Here is a 17,436-nt window from a genome sequence, read left to right on the forward strand (position 1 = left end):
ATTCCTGGCCTTCCCAGTTGGTATTTCCTAGGCGATTGCAAACGACGCGATCCGTAGACATGCATAATGCACACCTACACATCCGCGTGACCGCAGCTATTTCTGTGCAAACATGCGTCACCCATCAGTACAGGTGCACACGTAATCCACTAGCAATTTGGCCGCGTCACCGGGCGATTGTTCGTCCACGAACGACGTTTGACAGTATCGGCACTGGACTCTCGTTTCCCTCAGCTTGTATTCCGCCATGTCCTATCCGCATCGAGCGCCACTTGATGTAGAGATTGCCTCGCCGCTCTAGCCTCGAACAGCCGTCGAGGCGCCTGCCCGTGAGGTCGCGGTCATGACTGTTACCCGGCGTGTGTGTGTGTGCCGGCGCGCGCGCGAGTGTGTGTGTGTTTTCTGGAATTCAGCGGCGCCGCGGCTGGCGGGCGGTGTTGTTTGTTGCCGGGGCGGCGGGTCAGGCGGGGCAGGCAGGGCAGGGCGGGCAGGCCGCCGCCAGGGGTCAGCACACCTGACCGAGCGCCGTGACAGGCCGAAAACACGGCGGCCGCCGGCAGCGGACGCCACCCCTCCGCCGCCGCACCCCCGCCGCGCCCCCACAAAGCGATGTAAGTGACCAGAACGGGCGCCGGGCGGCGCGCTGTGGGCGTCACCGGTGCCGAGCCGCCGGTGACGCCGGACCGGCACGCGTCCCGCCGCCCGGGCCGGGGCTGGCTGCCGCCGCCGCCGCCGCCGCTGCCGCCCGGGCCGACCGGTCAGCCGAGGCGGCGGCGGCGCCGTCGCGCTAGTGTGGATGTAGCGCGGCGGGGCGGGGCGCTGGTGTGGATGTAGCGCGGCGGGGCGGGGCGCTGGTGTTCCTGCGGCCACAGGGCAGGCCTGGAATGAGGTGGACTGACCAGCAGACAGCGTGGTGGTGCGGAGAGGCGCGATCTCAGCGGGGAATTAGTGGTCAACCGACTGCCAAAACTTCTGACCGGCCGGGACGACGTGATCAAATACACGTGCGCCCATTTACGATCGAAAGTGAACGAATATCTTGGTACAAGCCTTAATAGAATATCCCAATAACAGAGAAATTGAGCTGGCTTTGAATATGCACAGTATTAATAATTTAAAAACAGTCCGTCACCTTCAGGAAAAACTAAAAATTACCCAAGCTGCATGGATGTCAGTAATGTCAAACCAGCATGTTTAGGTAGCCGTTTGTACATGATTCAGCCCACCGTCCATGCGGCCTCATTTCTCGGCCGTGGGCAACATGCTACGAGGCTCAGCGAGCTGCCGCTGAGAATTACGCACGTGCCGACACGATCACGAAACGATTGCTCTGTGGCTGCTGTTGTTTCTTCTGGTTCTGAGGAAATGTTAGCGACGCACGTCACCCAATTAGCAACGCCTGTCACGCATCACGCAAGGGACCCGGGAAGCTCGTGGACTGTTCTGCCATTCCTCTGTGTAAATAGAAGCTTGTTTAGCCATGCACATGTGATCCATGGCAGCATGTCGGCGATTTGTATGCAATGACCGCGCGTTTCGGACCAACTGCGACGAGTTCTTGTCTGACAGTCGGCCGCCGTTTGGGTTTTTACTTCATTGGGTCGTTCAGGACTCGGCGCGGGTGAATCATATATCTGCGGAGGCCTTCGTAAGTTTGAGTGCTTAAGACCGGCTAACTGAGCTCAAACCTCAAACAGACTGTCTTACGTGCCCGTTTCGTTTTGCGAGGGCTGAGTCTGTGAGAATGTCACATCGCGTTTGTCTTTGGCACGCTATGCGCATCTTTCGTCCCCTGTGGGCTTAACTTAGATTTGTAGTCTTTTACACCTTAGGCTGCGCCGGCCATGTCATTTGGTTGTTGGCATGCTTCATGCAGGTGGTTACTCACCTAAGGATGACGAATGGTCACCCTGTCACTCACCCGAGATTGACGAGGGATCACATCACGAAAGACGAGTTGACAACAGTCTGTGCTGGTTAGAACGAGTGTGACTTGAGCAATGAGGCATCGGGGCGTTTTGAACTTGTATACTTGATTTCCCGACGGCTGGTGTCTTTTCCCGGATGCTTACGACCACACGGACCATAACTAGCGACCCGGCGCTTGGCGGCGCAGGCTGGATATAGTGGGTCGACATCCTGTATTTCTTCTGCGCGCTATGGGGAACGTTGTGTGCCCTAGCCCGTGGCATAAGCGTTAAAATAAAAAGGCCATTGCAAAAATGATCCAGCTGACGGCTGGAGTTTCTGTGTTCGTTATTGTTGTTGTTGATTGGAGTTTTAGGGCGCGCCGACTGCTGTGGTCATTTTGCGCCCATAACAGCTAAATGACTACCTACGGCGGTAAATGGCTAAAATATATATTAGTCAGAGATGAAAACGGCTGAGTTGTGACAGAAACGCGTCACCAATGGTGTCCGAATTCGTGAACCCATAATAACATATAGATACGAAAATTTTCGGCAACCTAAAAACTTCCTACACGCGGTATGAACTATCCAGGCAGGTGTATATAAAGTGCAGAACTTAACATGCGATACGAACTTGAGGGTATGTAAAGAGTGGAGCTTCTGTGTTCAGTTAAGTAACAAATCCACAAATTTCCGACTGGATAGCATTGCACACAAGGCGTGGCTGTTACGCCGCCACAGGCCTACCATTACCAGTGGCCACAGCTCTTAACTGGAGCCGACCTCTCAGTCCCTGCCGCGTCTCTGGGGCGCATCAGGCCGGGCGGTGCCGTCGCCGGGCTAGTGGCGCTCCGCTTCACTGACCGCCGGCCGGACGCCTGTTTATTTAGCGGGCCGGGCCGGGCCGGGCCGGCGGCACCCGCCGCCTCCCGCCGCTCTCCGCCGCGACGAAACCGAAAGTGCGCCGCACGGCCACCCTCCCGGCGACAGCCGGCATCCCCCGACCGCGCGCCGCGACACGCCGCCTGACCCACAAACGCGCCACTCTCGCCGCGGATCCTGCGGCGCCCGAGAGCGGCAGCGAAGGCTGCGCGCCGCCGCACGGCCGGTATGTGCGTTTTTGCGCGGATCGGGGCCACGCCACGCGCACGGCGCGCTTAAACGGCGCCGCGCACGAGACAACCGGCTGCGAGCGTGCCGGACCGGACGGACCGGACCGGACCGCGCCGGACCGGACCGGGCTGGAGATGTGTCGCCCGCGCGGACGGTCCGAGCGAGCCGGACGTGCTGCTCCCGCTGCCGGAGCCACATTCCGGGGCGCCGGAGCGCGGTAGGACCGGCGCCGTCCGCTGGCGACGCCGGGAGGGCGCCACAGGCGCAGGGTCAACTCAGCAGCGCCGGGTCAGCTCAGCAGCGTCGGCCAACGCCCCTGGTCAGCAGGAGGCGCTCGTGGACTGGTGCAGGCGCACCCCGAAACTGGCTAGAAGGCCCGAAGCTGTATTTGAAACGTGGGGACGACGGTACGGCGGGGCTGGGATGTACCGCCGTCCGTCCGATGCACCTGTACCGCCGTCGCTGTTACGATTGCTTTGTTTTTAGCTGACACCCGTGAAGAAAGAAAGCGAGATGCGTACATGCTTCACACCCACACAACGTGACACGGTACGGCTGGCTGCTCGTGGCGCGAGACCGCAACAGTTCGCTCGTCGCATCACAAGCCGCGCCCGAGTTTTCACCTTGCCCTGAAAGTGAAGCGGCCAGCGGTAGGTCGGGCGCCGGGCATTCCAGGCCGGTGTGTGGCCGGCGGGCCGGAGGAGGGCAGACAATGCGGCCGGGTCGGCTCAGCCGGCCGGTGCCGGTGTCGGCGCCGGCGGACGCCTATTGTCGACACCGGCGCGCCGCGCTTTTTGCCGGCCAGCGACGCACGATGTCACTCGTTAATTACAGGCCCTCCGCATCCCGCCGGGCCGAAACACGGCAAAGGAGCGAATAGTTTCGGCGCCGTCCGGAGCGTGTGTAATGACGGGTTTGGTGTCAGCCGGACGGGGGTGGCCGCCCCGTCGGACGCTCACCTGAAGCCGATAAAAAGCCGGCCCGCGATTGGGAGCGCAAACTGGCAATCATCTGGCAGCGCACCTCCCTCGGCCGCCGGCTGCTCGTCCATCAGTCCAAGCATATTCATGAAAAGCTGCCGCCACAAAAGGTCCGGCAATTGTTCTCTGCCGGTGACGTCACAGGCCTGGCGAGCGGCCGACGAGCCGGCGTGCACGACATAACGGACGGTGGCGCGGCCGGCGCCGCTGCCGCTCTCGGCCGACTGGCGCCGACAGCCCGGGGCATGGGTTTAATCGGATCCGAGCGCCGGTCGCCAGGCGACCACCAGTCAGAACCCGAAGCCCCACCGGTCGGCCGTCGACGGACGCGCCGCCGCCGCTGCCACCGCCGCGCTACGACGGCCCGCTGTCAAGCGGCGTCGCCCGGTCACCCCGGCGGCTGCCGCTTCGGCGGGGCGACAGTCGACACGCTGACGTCTGCCGGACCAGGTGACACCGAGGGTCCAGCTGACACCGGGGATCCAGGTGACACCGATGATCTAGATGACATCGATGATACAGGTGACATCAATGATCCACGTGACACCGATGGTCCAGGTGGCCACGGTGACATGATGACATGGTGACACGGTGACATCACGATGGTCCAGGTGACACCGATGACCTAGGCGACACCGAGGGACAAGGTGACACCAATGGCCCAGGTGGCACACCGATGCCCTTTGGCTCGCATGAGACGCTGGACATATGGTGGACCAGGTGACGCCCATGGCTCAGGTGACCCTGGCCTCCAGGCCAGCTTAAGCCCCAGCGCGGCCGGCCAGATGACACCGAGAGGCGGTTGGATAAAACCTTTCCATTCGACTGGTAAGTGTTGATGCATAGTGAGTTCAGCGTAGCCATATGACTATTGTAGTCGGTGCGCCCCAAAGCCCAAATCATCGTCATGAGCTCAGTGTAATCGGGATACCGCGTAAGTTTGTAGAAAACTGGCGTGTTCCCCTGTAACAAAAGCCCAAAGAACACAAGCTCGTCGGCTGGGACACCCGCTTCTCCAAATGACACCAGATCGTTTTGGTGAGTAGGTGGGCACCTGGCGGACCCAATGACATCAGGTCGCTAGTGAGCCGGTGGCCACCTGGTGAGCAGATGATGCCGACTGGCCAGCAGTTGTGTAATCCCCGCCGTTACACCATGGGACACGGCTCCGCCTTGTGCTGCGCTGTTCAGAGCTGCATTCAAAGCATGATCTAATTAGACACCGTCTCGCCGCTTTGTTTGCCCAGGATCAGGGAACACAACCAGCACCCTCCGCTTCTTACGTGCTGAATTAAAAGTTGGCAATTTTGTCCTGAGTGTGTCATTAATTAAAGCTGAGAAATCGCGCCTGTGTCGAAGAACACGATTTTGCGCCGCACGCTTCGCCGGCGGCGGGCGGCTGAAATATTGCCAGATTCCGTTAACTACAGCTCGGCTTGAGTCGGCGCGATCCTATCGCCCACGGTTTATTGGCTGACGGAGGGGAGGGAGGGAAGGCTTGAGCGCAGCGCTGCGTCAAGACGCCGCGTCTGCCGCGACTGAGGCGGCGCAGCGGGTTAAAACTCCATCGGCTGACGTGTGACACCTCTCGGAGCGCTCCGGCGGCCGTCGCACGTCTGTCAGGCGCCGGAGACCTGTCAGGGGTCGGCGGGCGGCGACGGCGCGGGCCGGCGCCGCCTGCGACCAGGCCACAGCACGGCTCGGACGGCTCGGACAGACGGCCGCCGGGACCTTCAGATGTCAGCCGACGGCGGCCACCGAAGGACCGGCACGTCACGGGCGCCAGACGGTCGGCCGCCGCTAGGCACAGCAGAGCGGAAGGGCAGAGAAGGGGAGAAGAGAGAGAGAAAGAGAAAGAAAGAGAGAGAGAGAGAGAGAGAGAGAGAGAGAGAGAGAGAGAGAGAGAGAGAGAGAGAGAGAGAGAGAGAGAGAGAGAGAGAGAGAGAGAGAGAGAGAGAGAGAGAGAGAGAGAGAGAGAGAGAGATCAGCTGACAAGTGAGCCTTCCTTAGCACCAGCTACCGCACCGCCGACCGTGTCCACCGCGTCTAACGTCAGCAGTCGGAGCAGCGGACAGCGCGTCTGCAACACCCCTGGCAGGAGCCGACGCTGGCGTCGCAGGGGCCCGGGACTGCGGCGGAATCGGTCCCTGGCTGTCGGCCATGCCGTGACCATCACGCCAGCTGCCATTCAGGTACTTGCCAGGAGACCGTTGCTTGCATGAATATGTATACGATATTTTATTTACACGCCAGCGACCAGTTCACTCCGGAGTAATTGTACACGTAGCCCGCGGCGTTTCCCGTCCGGCGCACGGCGGCGAGGTCCGTATGCAAATGTTGAGGGCGGCGGCTGCGGACGGTGGGATATGAACAATGCTGCACCGACCTCCGCCGGCCGCCAGTGTAACTCAAATCCCGTCCGCAGGGGAGCCGTCCGTTGCGGCCGACAACCGGGTGCGAGAGCCGTTTGAGAGCCCCGGCGCCGTGACGTCAGCGACGGACCGCGGAGGACCGGCCGCGCCTGCTCTGGAGGCGGACCGCGGGCCGGGACCGGCGGCGGCGGCGGCGACGCAGGGACGCCCGGACCGGCAGCTGCAGGGACCGCAGGTGGGCATGACCGATCGGGCCGGCCTGTCCGGCCGCCTGACAGCGCCAGCCCCCGGCGCCCCTATGTGGCCTGCTCTGGCGGGCCGCCTTCAAGGATATCGGCCTGATGATATTGTTCTGAGGGCTCGCGCGTCTGACAGGTGGGACGCGCGGCCGGCCCCTCCCCCACCGTTCCGCGCTGCAGCAGGCATATGGACACCGTATGGGAAAATGGCTGAGAGAGGATTTGGAGATGTTGCATACTGCCAGCATCTCGTCCGCGCCGGAGAGCAACCTGCTTTGGTTGATAATTATGCAAATTGGAATTATTCCGCCAATAATTATAGGATTTAGATGAAGTTAGCAGCAGGTGCGCCATGGACCGGCCACGCGAAACCGCAATTAGCTTTTATCCGTTTCTAGGTCTTACGCTGGGATTACCAGCCATTAGAAGGCGTTTTGGTCAACCTGGGGCGCCAAGGGCAGCAGGAGTAATTCACCTGGGCTTTGCTCATCACCTGTTGGCGGCGCGGTCAGCAGCCGAGGGCGCGCCGTCTGTCGGCCGTTCCCACGGTGTGACCACGGCCTGATGGCCGGCCGGCTGGCGCGCACGCGCCCCCGTCGGCCGGCCGCTGCCGCCCTAGCCCGCGCCATTTATCAAAACGTCATAATAGGCCAATCGGGGCGTGATTTTCGGATTTTAATTTGACTGCGTGGCACGCGTCGCCGTGAAGACCTGATAATTGTGCGGCGCTGATGGATGGCGGCGGCGGCCGTGTCCACGTTCTGCTGTGTCACCGCTGCCGGCGCCAGCTGGCGGCGCGCCGCCGCGCGCCACGCAGCCTCCCGCCTCTGATCTGGGCCGCCGGCGCGCGCGACGCTTGCACGTGGCTTCTTCGCCGCCGCGGGGCACAGGTGAGAACGGCGATGCAGGTTATACAAAGGTGTTGGTGCGGCATTATGTTGGCGACAGCTGGGCGCGGCGCCGCCGCGCCGCTCTGTGTCAGCCGACGCCGGGCTGAACGCCCGCTGACAGACGCACCAAACGCGGTGCCGCCCACCACAAAGGCCGTTTTGTGCTGGGGTATTTTAGCGATTTTCTGTTGCGAGAACTTATTTTAGCGGCGCCCAATTCAACATCATTCAGTCAGCTTGAAGAGAACTGGTTTTGGCCGCCACAAGGCTCGAATGCCAAGACCCTCTTAAACACAGCTCAGACCGCACTCCCGTGTCATTAAATAAAACAAAAACCGTGCCGAGCCATGCCACTCTTCTAAAAGGCGTGAAAGCCGCAGACAACTGGGTGCGTTAATAGCAAATTGAATTGCGTTTTCGCGGTCGTCTTGGTTACGTCATGCGATGAAGCGGTCCAGAGCGATGTCATCTTCATTAATTATTAAAACAAACATATGCAAATCCATCGATTGTGAGTTTGATATGCGAGATAGCCACTCAATTAATGTTACTACTAGGAAAATATCGATTCGGTTTCCTGCGACTACCGGACGGCGGCGGCGGCGGCGGCGGCGACGGCAGCAGCGGCGGCGGCGGGCGCCCCTCTCCCCCGTGTGGCCGACTACTTGGTATGCGTGCAAGGCGGTGCTGGCTGGCGGGGCCGGCCGGCCGGTCCGGCGACCCGCTGCAATCAAACAGTTAAATGGAATCTAAAGAAGAGCGAGATACGACGGAAAAAGTCCGAGACGAGCGTCCGACTACCTGGCCAGCAAAAAGGCGCCGCGCGATCCAGGAGACCAGGGGACCCGTTGACACAAGAAGCGCACACGACAAAAAGCGCGTCAGGCGCGTTGGACCCGTGAACTCGGTGGCCATACCCTTCCGGGGCACGCTCCGCTGGGCCAAGCGCGGAGTCTGCGGGCGCTGGCGGATTCTATCGGGGGTATATGGACCTTTCTTGGTTTCATGTTATGTCGTCTGTGGGCTTTGTCGGGTCCGTTCACACGACCTAGGGGAGCGGCTGCTGGGCCCCGCAGGACGCTGTGGGCAAAGCCTATGCGACCTTTAGCAGCGCCTCGCCCTGTCGCTACCTCCCACCCAGCCTCTGCTGGACGCCCGTCCCCGAGCGGGCCGCGCCGCCGTGCCCCAAGCGGTCTGGCCCGGCCTGGCGGCCGATTGTGCAAAATCGCCTCTCTAGGCCCGGCGGCGGCCGGACGCCGTCCTGGACCATCCTTCACGTACCTCTCGTGGCCGACCACGCCGCCGCTCGCGGCTTTTTGCGTCACCCGATTAATTGCCTCTCGAGTCGGGGCGAGGAGCGAGCGGTGCCCGGCGCTCGGCGCTCGGCTGCGCTTCGGATGTGACTGTGCGCCGGCGCAGCACGGGCCCGCTCGAGCCGAACACGCCTCCCGACTGCGACCCGAACACGCACCCCCGACGACGTTCTCGCCAGCGACGCGGCGCGCGGCATTAATTGAAAAGCAATGTCGGGTCCGTCGCGGCGTCGGTTGAGGCGGTGATTTACGAGACGCGGGCCCACCTCGGCCGCGGCACGGCTCGGTGGGGCCTGACCGGCGCTGCGGCCGGTGCTTCACGGCGGGCTGGCGCGGGGCCGCTGTCGGCGACCGTCCGCGGCCCGGGCCGTCCGCCACGGGCGAGGCGGTGGCGGCGGCGGCACGAACCGCACGCCACCCGGTGGCATTGCCACACGCCTGGCGCCAACCACAGGCAGGGTACGGGCTGACCTGAAGCCGGTCTGCCACTGGTCTGGCAGATCAGTGCAGACTGACCTCTTGCCGATCTGACACTGATCTTGACCGACCCGGCGCTGACCTGGCGTTGACCTAGTGTCATCAGCCCGACCGGGTGCGGATCGGACCCGACACTGACCTCAGGCGGCCCTGACAATGACCTCAGCCGGACCTGACGGTGACCTCAGGCAGACCTGACACTGACCTCAGGCGGACCCGGCGCTGACCGCGGCTGGGCCTGACACTGACCTCAGGCGGACCCGGCGCTGACCGCGGTCGGACCACGTGGCCACGGTGCTGACGGCTCGGTCCGGTGATAATTTATGGCAGCGGCGGCGGCGGCGGCGGCGGCGGCGGCGGCGGCGGCGGCGGCCGGCCAGACCCGCCGGCCGTCGGACAGCTGGGGCACCGGTTTTTATCTGACCCACCGGCTGATGGTTTTTCCCGGACGTGGAAAAAATCCGATGACTGCGATAGGGCGAGCGGGCCGCCGCGTCTCCGGGCACCGACTGGACGACGCTGGTTCGGGACGCCGGCGACGTGAGGACGGATACCGGCACAGGCTCGAGCACCCGGCTTCACTGGACTGTGTGCAGCCGCAGGAGGTAGGATGCGGTGGAGTCATTAGCGGCGGGTATGGGAGTCTCGCAGTTCTGGTGCCTCAGCGGTATTGTGTGGTTGCAGCAAGTTAGCGAAGCGAAGCAAGATGAGCATGACATGTAGGTGCAACGTAGCGTGTCTGACTAACGTTGTCAGGTTATGCAGCTTACAGCAGTTTACCTCTTGCTTTGACTCCTCTAGCCCAGTGTTTTGCTCCAACGCCGCCTGTTACGGGCGGTTTCAGCACCTCAGATCATGCTCCTCTGACATGGTGTAACATGGCCTGATGCTGCCATTTCCATGATTCGCCGTAAAACGCGACGGCGAGCAGTGAATGCACTTGACGAACATGGTATATCAGGCCGGATCTGAGGCCCAGCGAGTCCATGTCGGCCGCCGTGTGACGAGCAAGCGTCGCCCATTAGCCGGCGATGGCCATCTCCCGCTGAGAGTGCTCCGATGGACAGCTGGCCGTGCACGTGCGCGCCTGCACCGAGATCGCATCACCAACAGCGCAAGTCATCGCCGCATCCGTCTTTGGAACGCTCGGCGCCGTTACGTATGACCCGCATGAACACGACGAGTGTTCTGCTGGAATGGACCGCGGGATGTGATCAGAATTTAGCATCGGTCTCCCTCGTCGCTCGCCACAACCATCGCATAGCGGCGGCGGCGTCGGAGGCGTCGCCCATCGACACCGTCCCAGAGCGGCGAGGCGTCGCGGACCCCTGAATATTCCTCCCTTTGATCACGCTTTGTGCGCGTATTGGGATTGTCAGTGAGACGCCGGAAACCGAACTATCCGGACTCAGCGCCCCACGATGCCGATTGCAGGCCATTCCGCACAGTCGAGTTATGTGTGAGGGTGGCGGGACCACGAATAAACCAGAGTCCAAATCTGGCCTCGTATCGGCCCAAACCCAGCCCCGGAGTGGTCCTGTCCAGGTCGCGCAGAGTCCAGATCTGGTCGTGCAGAGGTGCGGATCTGGTCCCGCAGAGGGTGCGGACCTGATCACGCAGTGAACTGGACCGGATCCCGCAGTGGCCCAGACTATGCTCCGCAGTGGTCTGGACCTGATCCCGCAGTGGTCCGGACCTGATCTCGCACTGGTCCAGACCAGTCCGGCAGCGGTCCGGACCGCGCCGCCGGCCGCCGCGCCGCCTCGGCCATGTCGGTGGTCCGCCGCCTCGGCGGTGCGTGTCAGCCATTTGCCGCCGGAGAGGTATCGACCTGCTGAGTTCGGGTGGTGATGGCCACTGACGGTCCTGATTTCCATGCAAGCCGTCTGCGGCGGCCGCCGCTGCCGATCCGGCGGGGTCGCCCCGTCGTGGCGTCCGCCGCTGGATAATGTCCTATTGATTTTCTCGTTTTGGTTGGTTTCTCTGTTTTTAGCGCGGCGCAGCGTGGCTGCCGGTGCAGCATGCCAATTTGATGGATCGGGGCACGTGACAGCACTGCTGATGGCGCCTCCTCCACGCTCTGCTCGCCGCCGCGCCCGGCCGTGTCCGGCCCGCTCTCCCGCTCTCTCCCTCGAACGGCGCGCGGTGCGGTGCGGAGCAGGCACCCTACAGGGCCACAGGCGGTATGTGGCGACCCTCCCCCCAGAGGGGGTGCATCGACACCGGCCCACTGAGACGGACCTGGACACCGAACTTACTACTGGGGTCCTGCCTCGCCTCGACTCCAGCGTCGACTTGGCTCCAGCGCAGTTCAAGCTGGCGTGACACTGAAACGACGGATCGTTCGCGCGACACTTGGGTAACTTTGTCTAATTCGTTTATTGCGTATAGCTATGGGCTCAAGTGGCCCTTTCATCACTGTCATAAGAATAGCATACAGTTCATGACAGCGGTGCGTTGCCAGCCGCCGGATGGGTGCCGCTGTCAGCACGCGGCAGGGTTTCGATCGCCCGTTGGACGTCGCTCACCGTGGGACGGACTGCCGTACCGTTGGCGGCCGGTGGCGCGGCGTCATGGGGGCTGCCGGCGGCCGACGGCCGTGGCGCCCGGCTCCAGTCAACGGCTGCCATGCGGGTCCCGGGCGGCACGGCGCGGCAGGTGTGGCCGCTGCCCCCTCCCCCGGGCAGGGCGCAGCTGCCCGGGCCGGCGGGTCAGAGGGCGTGACCTCCGCCCCGAGCCGTCGCGACGGGACGCGGACCGGCGCCACGGCGGACTCGGCCTCCTCTAGAGGTAATACTGTCCAGTGGAACTCCAGCGCGGAACTGTAACAAGGCGCACACACGCGTTTGTTGTGCGAAGGAAATGCCGGCATGGCTTAAAAGTTCGTTTTCCATGCGATCTTTCCGCGACTTCAGACGTCATCCGTGTCCCGAAACAAATGCAAAGATTTCTGCCCAGCGGAACTCATGTCTGACGTTTGTCATCACCTCTGAGGACATCACTGCCGCCCCCCGTCACAGCACCGACCTGTCGCCTCAGAGAGTCTCTTGATTATGGCCACGACAACTGAATGAGGTGTGCCCATAAAGCCAGCCGATGCGGTCAAGTGTCTTTATCATTCTCACATGTTGTGCTCCCAGGCCTGATCTGTGCGTATGTTGCCCGGCCGAAGTGCAGCGAGCTGGCGGCGCGCCTGCGCCGGGGCCCCGATCCGTGTGCTCGTGGCACGCTTCTGCCCACACTCTGCGTCCCAGCCCTGCCCCACGTTCTCGTGATGCGCCTCTGCTCACCCAGGTGTACTCGCCACCGCATCCCCGCGTGACGGAAACGCACCGCACGGCCGGCGACATGGGCGATGGCGTGCTGCCCCGATGCAACCAGATACTATCTGTGCGTCGATCAGGAATCTAATTATTCTCGAGTTACCGCCGAAGACGACATTACTCCGCGTCTCCGCCCAGGCGCTGCTTGTTTGCCTCCTTCTCACCTCGGTTTTTGTCTCCATCAACGTCGGCGCGCAATTGTTTATCTGTGTGGACAAGGAGATAATTGTTCTCGGGGCGAGGGATTAGACGCGTCTGGCCGCCTGGCACTTCAATACGGGCCGTAAAAAGCGGCTCGACTGGCCGGCGGCACCTCGCCGGCCGGCCGGGCGGCGGGGCCACTCCTCCCGCTAGGCGCGCACATTGTGTCGCAGTGCCGCGCGCCGACACCGGCCCGACCCGAGGGAGGGGGCGCCTCCCGGGATGATCACACCGCGCTCTTTATGCGGGGCGCCCCTCTTTTGTGGCGCTGATCCCCGGGCGGGCCGAAACCTCACACCTGACTGAAAGGGCGGCCGCGCGGCGGCCGGGCCAGCTGCCGCCGCTGCCGCGCGCCGCCCACTGTTTGTTTTCGCGATTGTTGCGTATTTTCAAACATCCGGACGCCCGAAGGCGGAGAAAAACTGAGACAGAAATCTGGGTGAGGCGCGTGCAGACGGGCTGGTTCTGGCTGACGCCGGCGGGCCAACGGTCCGCCGGCTCGCAGTGGAAGAACACCGGCTCCCGTTTGAACAGGGGCGAAAGTGCGGGAAGTCATGGACGCTGCGTGCCGCCACGGAGAGCTTTTCGTCCTCGCTGAAGGCCCAGCATGACGGGCGGCTGCCTTTCTCACGTGCCGCATAGGGCGCCTCATGTTGGGGCTATTGTTTTCTCAAGACCTCCCGTGTTAGACCCGTCATCTGGCGGAGCACTTTGAATGACATTCTGGGGCAGCAAATGGCAGTCGTTGGCTTCAAACTTGTTTCGAACTAGTGTCGAAACTCATCATCAAAGAGACATGACTGTCCAGTTGAACAACTTCACGAAATGTCTATTCTAGGGTTGTGAGCCTGCGCTCCGCTCATGCCCTCATCGCTGCGATGCGCTGCTTTTTAGGTAGAACGTGGTTAACATACAGATATATCGCCACCTTGGAGGCTGCCACAAATCACAATGCATCATGATGTTGAACAGCGTGTTATCTGATCGAAATAAGGATTATTAGCTGTCATATTATTTATGATGTCACGAATTTAGTCACGAAGTCTACAAAACTGTATGTATTGGCTACAAATTAATAAAACAAAACAAAAATATCGAGAAAAATGTTTTTTGCTGCCGGTAATCTTGAAATTCGATGGAAGAATTCAGCGATAACAGGCCTTTGGGATGTAATATACGCACAATCAAGAAAGGATTAAAAAAGTACCTGCAATGCGAGCTGGATTTAATATGGTTGCTTACGTTTATAGCCGGGCGTCCCTCCCTTTTAACTGCATGTGATTCTCAGAAGCGCCATATTTATCAGGCCGGTACTGAAAATGTTCTGTGTCAAGTTGTCATTGCCTGCGTCTTCAATACCCACACATCAGACCGGACCTTACCACAGGCACCTGCCTCTGATCTGTTCTAGATCCTGCTGCTTCCACCAACAAGTCTCTTGCCGTGACACTGTCTTTGAGAATCGAGACCTGCAAGAACGACTTATCTAATACGGTCGGAAGCCCAGAAAAGTGTAATCATCACCTGCATACAGTCAGCCAGCTTAGACGTCTACGGCACCAGCAAACCGAACCCGTTCCTGCAGACATCACGTGACTGAGTCCGGTATAAGCATTCCGCTTTGCCAGATAGCTCGTGCCACCGACAGGCCGGCACGCGGTTACCCGGTGGTGCGCTTCAAAGAAGGCCAACTGCCCATTCAGCTTTTTTCAGCGTGAGCGGCTCGGCGTCCCGTGGCTGGCTGCAGTTTTATAAGGGCGAGCAAAAACCAGTTCTGGCTCGTGACCGGCTGGACAAGCCTGGCGCGGCGGGCAGACGACACTGCGGCAAGCGCGAGTCGCGCTGACACTGCTCTGTGGCGCCCGACCGCATGGTCTGTCTGCACTGCCCCTGTGGCGCCCGACGGCATGGTCGGTCAGTGCTGCCCTATGGCGCCCGACCGCATGGTCGGCCCGCACTGCCCCGGTGGCGCCCAACCGCATGGTCGGCCCGCACTGACCCTGTGGCGCCCGACCACATGGTCGATCTGTGCTGCCCCTGTGGCGCCCGACCGGATGGTCGGTCTGTGCTGCCCCTGTGGCGCCCGACGGCATGGTCGGTCTGTGCTGCCCCTGTGACGCCCGACCGCATGGTCCGTCCGCACTGGCCCTGTGGCGTCCGACCCCATGGTCGGCCCGCACTGCCTCCGTGCTACGGCGCCCGCCCCGCGGTCTCCTGTCGGCTGGCTGTGCCGCCACCGTCCTGTGGTCAGACGGGCCTTGTCCGTAGTGTGCCGTCCGTCCGCAGTGTTCCGTCCGCTGCCACCTGACCGCGAACGGTGCCGCCTCTGTCCTGCGGCGCCCCGAACGCGGCCGATACCGATCGGCAAGCCCAGACGGAATTCGGCCGGCGCATTTGGAAGCCGCGCCGATCGATCACCTCTGAGATGCCTTCACGGCGGCTGATCTGACATTCGTCGTCGTACCCGGCTGGGGGAGGACGCCGGGACCGCGGCCGGTGCGCTGCTCGGGGTGTCGCGAATCACAGCACTCATCTGCGAATCAGTGTGCGGCCTACTTCCGATGCCATGTTAGCACAGTGGGTGTCGCTGACAGTGGCTCGATTGGAAGTCAGGCATGTGTCACCGAGCATCAGCTGCCAGTGCCTTTTGGCGACTTCACTGCCCTGGGGCTGGACCGAACGAACGAAAAACAAACGATTGGGACACTGTCATTGTTCAGCTTCACGTAGAAAACAGCTGACGAGTTCGGACGTGGATGACAACCGCCGTTTGGTGTTATTTTCGGCGCCGGGGACGTCTCACCACCGCGGTATGCGGGCTGTGAACTCCTATTGCGTCACAGCAGCTGTCGGCACTCTGAAGTGGAGCGAGAAATGCTGACACCGAGGAGCCGTCGGCTCGTCCTCGGCCTGCCATCCTCCAATCGGGGCGCGCTGTATCGAACTGTTGGCCGACGTGCCTTGCTAGTCGTTCTCTTCAGTGGAGATGTGACAACCTGGGCCTCTGGACGTCTTCTCGTGGGAGTGTGGCGGCGTCCTCAGACCTGCCCCCCCCCCGTCCCCTGTGGGGACAGGCATCACCAGGCCTGCCGCCCTGTGAGAGTTCAAAATTATTTATAGGTTAGTCACAGATGCCCTCACGGCCTTCCTCCCCTGTAGCGTTGCAGCGCCCTTAGATGTGCTACCCGGTGAAGACATGGGGTACTCAGGTGTGCTGCCCGGTGAAGACGTGGAGTACTCAGATGTGCTTCCTAGTGAAGATGAAGCCGCCTCAGACGAGTCCTCCTGCCGGACTGAATCGTCCCCAAGCGTGCTCCTTGACTGTCGTCACCTGGCACGACGCACCGCCCTCAGACATGCCCAGGGTTTGGATGTTGCGTCATCGGACGCAACAGTTGACTGTACTCAGTTGGGACGCGGCGTTCTCAGATATGCCCCGCGGCGGGAATGCAGCGTCCTCGGCAGCGCCCCCCCCCCCCCTCCCGCTGTAAACGGCGCGGTGCGCAGCCTTTACCGAGACCAGCCGCACTGTAGCGTTCCTTAGGTGAAAAGGCCCACCATGGGAACCGATTTCAATGCGTCGGCTAATGTCTGTGTTCAACAGGTTAAATCGGGTCGGCGGCTGGCCTTTATGCGGCGGCCGGGCTCCGCTCGGATCCGCGCCGCCGGCCGACGCCGCCCGAGACGCGCCTTTCAGGCCCTTTATAACCTATCACTTCAATATAAAACGCGTACAATGGCCCAGTTTAGGAGGTTGGGGCTGGCGCTGGGAGCGGCGGGGGCGCCATGACATCGTACGACGTGCATAACGGTTACAGACGGACGTGTGACGGTTACCGACGGATATGTGACGGGTACGGAGCCGTGGTGTGACGGGCATCGAGCTGTAGTGTGACGGATATCGGGGCGGAATATGACGTTTATCGGGCAGTACACCAGCGGTTTTAGCAAAAATGTGACTGATTTTGGCAGAAAACGCGACGGCTACCGTACACGATTTGTTGCTTGCCGATTTTAAACGGCAAATTAGACTGCGAAGCAGCAGTTGCGTCTGGACATGTGGCACTGAAGACTGGAGAAAAGACTGAGAAATTACCGGCGCGAGCTGGCCATCACGACAAACGACTAATGTTAAATGTGGCGCGTCCCAATCACAAGCTGTAGTGTCACTCGCTAGGCCGACAGCGCGTCACCCTTTCGCCATCTTTTGCACATTGAGCAAAATGTGTCAAACGTCGACCAACGAACAAAAGATTCTCAGGGAGAGCGCGCGATAAAAATATTGCGACGCGGCAACATTGTTTGAGCCGATAGCGCACATCACACCGTTTTCTCTTCACTATTAGTCTCTAACCAGCTGCAGCGCAGCGCTGGCGGGTGGAGCTGACGTGCTGTGTGGGCTGTGAGAGAGCTGACTGGCATCCGCGGGGACCTCCACGGGCGCGGGCTGGCGACGGAGGCAGACCGCGCACATGCCACCCACCGGCCTCCCCCCGGCGGTGCAGTGTGGCCCGAGCACGCCCCCAAGCACGTCTCGAGCACACCCCGAGCACGCCCACTGACCTGTTCTCCGCCCACGGGCTCACGTCCGCTCGGCCGGCGCGCCACTGCCGGCAAA

The sequence above is a fragment of the Pollicipes pollicipes genome, unplaced genomic scaffold, assembly GCF_011947565.3.
Source record: "Pollicipes pollicipes isolate AB1234 unplaced genomic scaffold, Ppol_2.1 Scaffold_4881;HRSCAF=5763_pilon_pilon_pilon, whole genome shotgun sequence".
Classification (NCBI taxonomy): Eukaryota; Metazoa; Arthropoda; class Thecostraca; order Pollicipedomorpha; family Pollicipedidae; genus Pollicipes; species Pollicipes pollicipes.